The sequence below is a fragment of the Mercenaria mercenaria genome, chromosome 7 (genome assembly GCF_021730395.1).
Source record: "Mercenaria mercenaria strain notata chromosome 7, MADL_Memer_1, whole genome shotgun sequence".
NCBI lineage: Eukaryota > Metazoa > Mollusca > Bivalvia > Venerida > Veneridae > Mercenaria > Mercenaria mercenaria.
This window is the reverse complement of record NC_069367.1, coordinates 39,421,791-39,432,090: the sequence shown is the minus strand read 5'-3', so window position 1 is coordinate 39,432,090 and position 10,300 is coordinate 39,421,791.

Here is a 10,300-nt window from a genome sequence, read left to right as displayed (position 1 = left end):
CATTTCAGATAGCATTTTTTGGCTTGTTGAGAGTAAGTGAATTGAGATTCACAAATAAGGAAATTATCATACACCCAAACTATGTTCAACTCTATTTAGCCTCCTCAAAAACCGATCAATTTAGAAATGGCACAACCATAAAAATATATTATTCAACAGAATCCGCAATGCTAAAAGCGAATCTTTTACAATATGCAGCTATTAGACCAAACATAGAAGGGCAATATTTATGTCATTCTAATGGCAGTCCTTTGACACAGTACCAATTCAGACAAATTCTGCGTAAAGCATTGGCGTCTCTCGGACATTCGAATGATTACGTTCAAACACATTCCTTTCGGATAGGCGGTGCAACTCATTTATACCGTGCAGGTGTCCCCGAACACGCAATTCAAACTTTTGGACGTTGGAGGTCAAGTGTTTATAAAAATTACATCAGATTATGAGTTTGTTAAATACTTTCAGATAATATTCAAGTATGGATAGTTGGGTCTTCGATTGTCCGGGACGCCTTCTAATGTGTTCACAGTGGGAATTTGCAACTGCCGGGTGTAGACATCTTTTGGGATTTTCAGCCCGGTATGCAAATGCATCATTTAAGTAGTAAAATTTATGAATTGTTAGCTTTATATAAACCACCTCAATATTTAGTCGTTCATTGTGGAGGAAATGATATAGGTCAAAGTCCATTAAACGAAACAGAACTGTTAGCCATCAACACGTTACAAGAAATCCAGTCTGCGACTAATACTAGAATAATTTGGTCTCAGATACTGCCCAGATTAGTATATCGCAACGAGATTAATCATTTTAAATTGAATAAGTGTCGGCGTCGTTTCAATACCACACTGGCAAAACATTGTATACAACGTGGTGGTGCATACATCAGATATCCTCAGATTACTTAGAAAGCATATTTGTTCAGAGACAATGTTCATCTCTCAGAAATAGGGAACGATATTTTTATTAATAATCTTAGGCACGGACTGTACTCGGTCTTATACAATAATGCAACATGTTTTCCTGAAGAGAGAGAGTGTAAAACTCCGTGTTTCACATATAAGTTCATGTGAGTCATAGTACTAAAGATCGTTGAATATTAACATTTAGATAATTATCTATTTGCCAATCACTTTTATTATGTATCTGAAAATCCTTTACTTAGATATTTAAGAATTCTGTACATCAGTATCGATTTTTGCGAAATTACTATAGGATAATAATAAAATTGAATTGAAGTATAATGTGCGGTCTTTCCATTTAACCATCTAAGCAACTTACAGAAGTCCGATATCCGGCCCAGCTCCCGAAATCCGGAGTTACTCTATCCTTTCGAAATCCGAAGTCTTATTTTTTATCTAGTGCTAGTTATCAAATCATTGAATATGAGGCTACAGGTCGGTCGTCTCAATAAATTACAGAGTCCGATATCCGGCCCCGCTCCCGACATCCGGAGTTGCTCAATCCTTTCGAAATCCGGAGTATTTTTTATCTAATTCTAATAAATAAATGATTGAGGATGAGCCTATTGGTTAGCCATCTAAGTGATTTACGGGGTCCGATATCCGGTCCAGCTTTCGAAATCCGGAGTTACGCAGTCTTTCGAAATCCGAAGTTCTTTAAATTTATTTAGTGATATATATGAATGATTGAAGATGAGCCATAACCTGTTGGTCCGCCATCTTAGCGAACCACGGAGTCCGATATCCGGCCCAGCTCCCGAAGTCCGGAGTTAGCTAGCTTTCTGATTTCCAGAGGCTAGGCTTTCTGATATCCAGAGGAAAACTTCCGTTATCCGGAGGCTTAAATATGTTGCATATTCTTTTCTCCACAAGACTTTTGGGAGGGCCCCTTTATGTTTGGGCGCCATCATATACAAAATGTTTAGTAAATTATCGAAAATAAAATTAAAATAAATAAATAAATAAATAAATAAATAAATAAATACACATTAATTAGGGTTGTTTTTGGGGTATTTGATAAAATAGCCCTAGTCCTTTTGGCAGGGCTCGATCCGCGGTGTCTTTCGAACCTCTGCCCGAGCTATGGCATTCTAGTGCTGATTTTATCAAATTGTTTTACATTATATTAACGAATTACGCTATTGTATATAGATATTTGTCATAGTTATAGATATGTCAGTAATTTGCATTTAAAGCATACATCGTATATCTCATATATTCAATTAACAGTCAGTCATGGCCAAACCAAATGCCATCCAAATATAATTAAAACAACATAAATAAATAAAAAGTTTTTATTAATGTGTGATTTTGTTATTAAGGTCTACGGATAATGTTCCACTGTTTGAATTTTCTCTTAGAGGTTTATTTAAGGAAAAAACGACCAAACACACATACAATTTTCTATGAAAAAATATACGACTTTTCATTTGTATTGTAAAAAATAGAGGAATGTACAGGCAAGCAATGCATTGTTTTAGGAGGAGGGATGTATAAATATTGTATATTGTAAGGTGGAAAGGATGTACATACGTTTACCGTAAGGTGTAGTGGACATTTAAATATTATATGATGTACGGCAGAAGGGATGTACAGTAAGATTAAGGAGATGTGCAATATGGGGGTGAGTTAAAGTAATTATAATAATTACTGTATTCAGACAATGTATAATGTTAAATGAATGGGATTTTTAAAATATGTATGCTGTAACAATAACTGATAAGCCTGTTATTACTGTGTACGGACCAGCAATACCAATATAATCCCCTTTACAATTATACTAGTCTACGATCTTGCTTTACTCTCAGAGTTACGCTAAGTGATATGTGTAACAATTGAAAACACGACTGAAGAAAGAATGTATATAGTAGGTGTTTTCTCCTTCTATACCATTTTGTGGTTTCAATGATTCGTTTTATCATTAACATTATGATAGTGAAATAGAAAATAAATATAATGTACTCATATAACCTTACTCTAGGTAGCGCATTGATAATCCCTTTTTACTGGTGTTAAAATAACAGATTCAATCTGCGGGGGATATATCACCTGCTATATTTGTTCTGATGATAATTATAAGCAGAGGTGCAGTGGTAACAAAGGTTAACATGGGCCCAGCCATCAATTTTTGTCATTTCGAAAAGTTATATCTATTATCTGTCCAATAGCGGAACCATCGTAGTGTATACCCGCCCGCTTAGCTCAGTAGGTAGAGCGTCGGTCTACGGATCGAGGGGTCGCGAGTTCAATCCTCGGGCGGGGCGTATGTTCCCCGTGACTATTTGATAAACGACATTGTGTCTGAAATCATTAGTCCTCCACCTCTGATTCATGTGGGGAAGTTGGCAGTTACTTGCGGAGAACAGGTTTGTACTGGTACAGAATCCAGGAACACTGGTTAGGTTAACTACCCGCGGTTACATGACTGAAATACTGTTGAAAAATGGTGTAAAAAACCCCCCAAAACAAACAAATCCATCGTAGTATAAGTATCTTTCACTGGCTGAATGGTTGAATTGAATATCAGGTTCGAGGGTAACGTTTAAGCAACATTTTATGACATTTTCTACTTTTTTGAAGATACTCTTAGAGATTTATTTAAAGAACAAAACGACCAAAAACAAAGTGAAACTTTCGATTAGAAATGTAAACTTTATTACCGCCCCACCCCGACCCCCATCAGCACTCACAAGCCCTCTTTGATATGGAAATCTTTTTATAAAAGGAGAATTTCAGTAGAAAGGCGAGAATAACGTTGTTTTATTACTATGTTTTAGAGTAAGCTATCATGTGGTTAGTGATGCTTATGGTTTCTTTTTTTTTAAAGATTGCATGCATTGAATACTCTGTCTTTATATTATTAAAATTAAATACGATTTGCTGGCATGGGACAGCATATATCTAGCAAACACGTGTTTTAGGATACTGAAAATATTACGCCGAGTAATTTTTATTTTTAACAATATAAAATTTAACTCAGCATCAACTGCATGAGAAAGGTTCCAGGATGCTTTTGACGCTTAATCATGAAGGTAAAACATATGATATGTTACGAAATAGATGATTTAGAGGAAATTGTACATAGTAAATGGTAACACGTTTCATCATGTCCGGCGAAAATTAATTTCAATCAAGGTCTTATATATGAAAAAAATGTAAAAAAAAACTCATGTGCCATTGGATCAGCATATACACAAGAGCCTCTGTTAAAAGACATTTCGGATAAACAAATATAACATGCCGCCCTACCAAGGACTGAACTGTCCTTAGTAAATCAGTCCATAATGACTTCTGTATAACTTTTACATTTTTGTATACCAAAGTTGTGTTCCTGTTACTGGGTTTCAGTGTTGTTTTATTTTCTAGTCCTTTGGGATCATGGAATCTGTTCAACATATGTATAATAGAGATCCGCCTAATCCGGTGCTAAAGGGCGTGAGAGGTGTTGCCCATTTCATTACCTCTCATGAACAGATTCAATCTAACCGAGTCTGCTATTATTCTTCTTGGTTGCATTTTTTGCATCCAAAGGATCTTTTTACTGATTTTTTTTTACTGTTTGTTTAGTCTGGCTACCTACTAGATAATCTTTTTTTAAAGCAATAATTTCTCTTCGTCAGTCTTGACTCTCATTATCCAATGTTTTGAAAAGCAAAGGGACAAAATTATTCAAAATTGAAATAGCCTTAGGAGTGAACAAAAGGGTCTGAACTGTTTTTTGATGTAATTGATACGGTATGTTTCTGTCACAGATAAAGAAAACATAGGTTTTGCTCAATGTAAAACAATCAGTGAAGTTAAACAGACGAATTTTCGTGTTGTAATATGATAAAAGCTTATATGTTATTTATATATTTATTTATTTATTTATTTATTTATTTATTAAAGGTTAACGAACGCAGGATTGGTAGAACGATGCATGAATGAAATATTTGTTAAAATTAAATTACCAAAATCACTTCTATTTAACATGATATCAAAATAGCGGATGGACCAAAGAAGTAAATAGTGCTCAATTTGATGACTCACTAGCAAAGTTTATCTGACGTCTGTGACCTTGAACAACATGCTCACTGCAAGTGTCTTAGTAGATAAACAAACTTTACTAATGTTTATATTAACATTATGCTCTACATTATCAAATTAATTCATTTCTAATTGTAAGTACATTTTTTTGCATATTAAAGTTTCGTGCTTTAAACATTTTAAAAGATACCAGTTGGGTACCTGCTGAGCTGTGGATTTTTATTTTGAACATCTTTAGAATATTCTCACTTTTAATTGTTAACTGTTGTTACTGTAAATATTTTGTTCTGGTTTGTAAGTAAATTAGCATATTTGCTGTTGCCCGCCTGCTTAGCTCAGCAGGGAGAGCGTTGGGGTCGCGAGTTCGATCCTCGGGCGGGGCGTATGTTCTCCGTGACGATTTGATAAAAGACATTGTGTCTGAAATTATTCGTCCTCCACCTCTGATAATTCATGTGGGGAAGTTGGCAGTTACTTGCGGAGAACAGGTTTGTACTGGTAAAGAATCCAGGAACACTGGTAAGGTTAACTGCCCGCCGTTACATAATTGAAATACGGTTGAAAAACGGCGTTAAACCAAAAACAAAGAAAAGAATATTTGCTGTTATCTGGTTAGTGTATATGTGAACAATTTGTCATCAGACCATATAATATATGGAGGAAATTCCATTGTCTTGAGCTAGCCAGACGACATGCACCGTTCATAACTTATAAATGGGTAGGCGGGATTGGATCCAGTTTGTGTACATGTAAGAAGTGTGTGTTGTGTTAAGCAATTAAAAAAAAAAACCCTCGAACAATTAATTTGGTTTTCAACTCGGTTTTACAGTAACTATAACTGGCTCGAAATAATCGTGCATCCAATAATTCAATAACATTTTCAATACTGTAACACCTCCATTGCTTTACTCTAGAATAAATATTAATTGCCTAGTTTAAGAAATAAGTATATGTTTCATATCCGCCGCATTATAGGCACAGGGCAAAATTACTCACTTTAGTGAAATGCAGATACAAGAAGCAAATTGGTTGCATGAATTCGAGTTCTCGTAAATATTTTATTAGATTTTTAGATCTTTTATGGCTTCCCTATCTATTTTTCATTTTGTTCCCATTCTTCTCTAGATCTGTCTCTTTTTAATGATGAACGTTTACCTATATGTCTTTACTTTATATATTTCCATTACTCACTTCCTATTTATATATCTATATATACATTTATCTTATATCATATTTCATTTGATACTTAACATTCTTCAGCTGCCATATCTCTAACATAAAGGGGTGTTCAATAAGATGGGAGGGATATTCAATAAGATAGGGGCGAATTTCTAAATCATAACATGCCTTTTTTCGCGCTAGTGAAATCCCAGATTTGCAGGAAGTTTCAATGTGTTTTACACTCGTATAAATGCACAGAAAATAGCATTTAATTCATATATTTATAATAGGTAGTTTGTTACCAAAGATAAATGGTTTGCTTTTCATGAGTATTAGAAAATAAAAACAAATGTCAGGATATCGATCTTTTCAACAACTAAATAGAAGAGCCAGATCAGACGGGCCCACATTCAATTGTAATTCGCCTCTTGATAAAATAGTTCCTGGCTTTTATCTGGAATATCGTTATTTCCAGTGAAAAAGTCATACAATGATGTCATTTCAGTTTTGATCTTTGCCGTCAGAAAAATAAGTTGAAGCAGTAAGTTAAGGCTTAGAATTACGCAATGAGAAACAAAAATCAAACAACATCAAATCATAGAAAGAAAGAGTTGTTTAACATGAAAATTAAACAGCATGTAAAACATGTATATTACTTTACGAAACAAGTGTCGATATACTGATATAAACATTGAATTCCGCAAAAGGACTGCCTAAAGGGGCCCCACTTTCGGACAGTCAAACGCCTTTAAAAACTCACCATTTTCAAAGAACTGTTACACATGTTCGTTTTGATGTATTTGCAATAGCGTGCGAGTGGTGAAATTCCATATTACAAGGTGGAACACAGTTTTCAGCAATTGTTTATATTTATTTTTTTACAAATGGCATTTATTTTCAAAGGAAGACAACTTTTTCTCAACGGACACTTAAAATATTCGGAAAACGTTGTCTCCCTTTGAAAAAGAAGCACAGTCAATAAAAATATACAGAAAATTATAAGATTGCAACAACGTCCATGTAGGCTCATATTAGGATCAAATTACTCAGACCTCAATCAAGCTCTCAATTTCCTCAATATACAACGGTTTGATCAGCGTCTGTTTTACGAGAAAGGATGTTTTATGTTCAAAATCGCAAAGTCTTTTACCAAACTGCATTGTACCTATGTGAAATGTACAAACAAAAAGAAAGGACAAATGATACATCTTTAACATTACGGTCAAAGACGAAACAAAAATTTTATATAGCTAAAACACAATCAGAATTTTTAAAAAATAGCTTACTTTATTCAGGTCCAATTGTTTGGAAAATTTTATCTATCGATGTAAAATCGTCTAGCTCACTACAGTGTTTTAAATCAAATTGTAGTAACTGGATGATTATGTCATAAAATAAACATGTTAAAGTGATTTCAAAATTAAGATGATTTGTATTTTTGATGTCCGTTTAACTTAATACTTTATTTCATGTCGTATTTATAGTGATATTTGTTGTTGTTTTTCGTTTGAACTATATTTGTATATATCTGTGTTATAAGAGGGCCTCATTGAAGATTAGCGTCAGCTAAATGAGTTACCCTCTATAAATAATGAATTTCCTTACTTTGCTTGCTTACCTTACTTTACCTTACCTTACCTTATCTTACCTTACTTTTATTAGTAACATTATGATAGTGAAAATATAATGTACTCATCATATAACCTTAAACGATAACATTGATATTCGCTGATTTGCTATCCTGTTTTACTGGTATGACAATAACAGATTCAATCTGTGGGAGATATATCACGTAGCTGTATTTGATAATAATGATAATTATAAGTGGAGGTGCAGTGATGGCAAAAGTTCACTAAGTTCCCACTATCAACTTTTGTCATTTTAGTCATGACATATTGAAATGGCATCTCTATGATTAAAAATAAAGCAATATGCCATTGTTATGGTCTGTCCGATTGTGAAACCATCGTAGCATAAGTATCTTTCATTGAAGCCCTCTTTGATATGAATTTTTTTAATAAAAGGCGTATTTCTAGATATGCAAAGGGAAATAATGATTTTTCCGAGTTTATTTCTAATAAATTTAGGCGCATCTTTAACAAATATATAAGAAATAGTTTTTATATTCGTATTATACGCTAGACTAGTCCTTTGGGATTACGGAGTCCATACAAAATCTATGTAATAGGATTCCGCTGAAGCCGGTGCTATGGGGTGTGCTTCTCATGAAAATACTCAATCAAACCGAGTATGCTATTGTTTTGCTTGGTTGCTTGGTGACGTTCTATGCTCCCAAAGGATCTTCTTATAGATTTTATTAATTCAAGATAGGGCACCAAGCAATCCCCTAACACAAGGAAATATACATAAGCACTAGAAACAGATTTTTTTCATTAATGTTTACTCCAAAAGCAGTCACAGTCATAGAAAATCAATAACAGGATCGCGCAAAGCATTGGAAAAAACTAGGCGATATCTTTGTGCTGAAACAAACAGAGCAATATTCACAGGAAACTACAATCCTCGGTTAAATGATTAAAAAACTTTTTTGTTTTAGAAATACCATTGGAAACCATGTAGACAAGTAAGCTGAAACTTTTAGATATTTAGATATACAGGCAAAGAAAGTTATCTATTCGCTCCTTGTCAACTTTTTTTTCACTTCATTGTTTGAAAAGTAAACAAGTCTTAAATTCATTATAAATATCAACATTAGTCCGTCCTTAAAAATTGACAACATTTCAGTCAAACCGATGCCAGACAAAATGCCTGCCTCTTCTTTTGTTATTCTCCTAAATTGCTGATTTGTTTGATTGTTCAAGGACTTGAGTGTTACCAAAGTATCAACAGAAATGATAGTCATGTACTGCTGTCTTCATCATATACCTTTGCAAAATCCCCTAACGCAGCATGATTTGCCAATATCTATAAATGCAACTTTATTTTAAAAGCATTTTATCAAAATTATAGAAAAATCGAGTAATGCCTTCACATAGTTTATCTATATTAATACTTCGAGCCATTTTGTACAAGTAGAGAAATAGGAATTAATTAACGAACTTTGTTTGTTTGTTTTCGGTTTAACGCCGTTTGTAAACAGTATTTCAGTCATGTAACTGCGGGCAGTTAACCTAACCAGTGTTCCTGGATTCTGTACCAGTACAAACCTGTTCTCCACAAGTAACTGCCAACTTCCCCACAAGAATTATCAGAGGTGAAAGGCGAATGATTTCAGACACAATGTATTTTATCAAATCGTCACGGAGAACATACGCCCCGCCCAAGGATCGAACTCGCCAGCCCGCGATCCGTAGACCAGCGCTCTTCCTACTGAGCTAAGCGGGCGGGCTAATTAACGAAATGGAAATATATGGTAACTTCGCGTTAACTAGAACATATGTTTCAAACTGCATTCCAATATGATCTTTCGTAATTTACCACCGTTAAGACCCAATTATTTCGAGATGGATATTTCATCCAAAGACACTTTAAAATGAATATTGTATGTTTGACTTGTATATATTCATACGGGATTTAGCTTCTTTTATGTTTATAAATGTCAGAGTTACTTCATGGACGAAATCTCTAACCGATATAACGGAAATACATGCATATGGTCTGAGATTTTGTGTTTTCCACTGATTAACTTAATTATGGGTGTGATAAATCAGGAGGTTACGTTTTAAGCATTGTTTTTACTAGAGACTTGTCTTAGCCACTGAATAGATACAACACCTGAAAAAAAAATTGTTTGGATGTTTTTACAAAACTTATTTGAAAGGATTACCGCAGTACAAAGGTATTGATGTACTGCTGTGCCGAAAGACAGGTACATTTCTTTTCATTTTATATTGTTAATGTATGTCTGATTAGCACAGAGAAAATCACGTAAAATATATTTTACAGAGCGTTTTCATAAAGAGATATTGCATAGATTTTACTTTTCACATTGTTCTTATATTTTATCATATAATAGTTCTTGCTATTTTTGAGATACTGGACTCCAGTACTTATTAGTCTTTTTCAACGCCTGTTAAAAGTCAGTGATGAGATGTGCAGTATTTTAATTTGACGGCTCTTTGCAACTTACAGTCAATTTTTTTTTTGGTTGGATTTAACGTCGCACCGACACATGATAGGTCATATGGCGA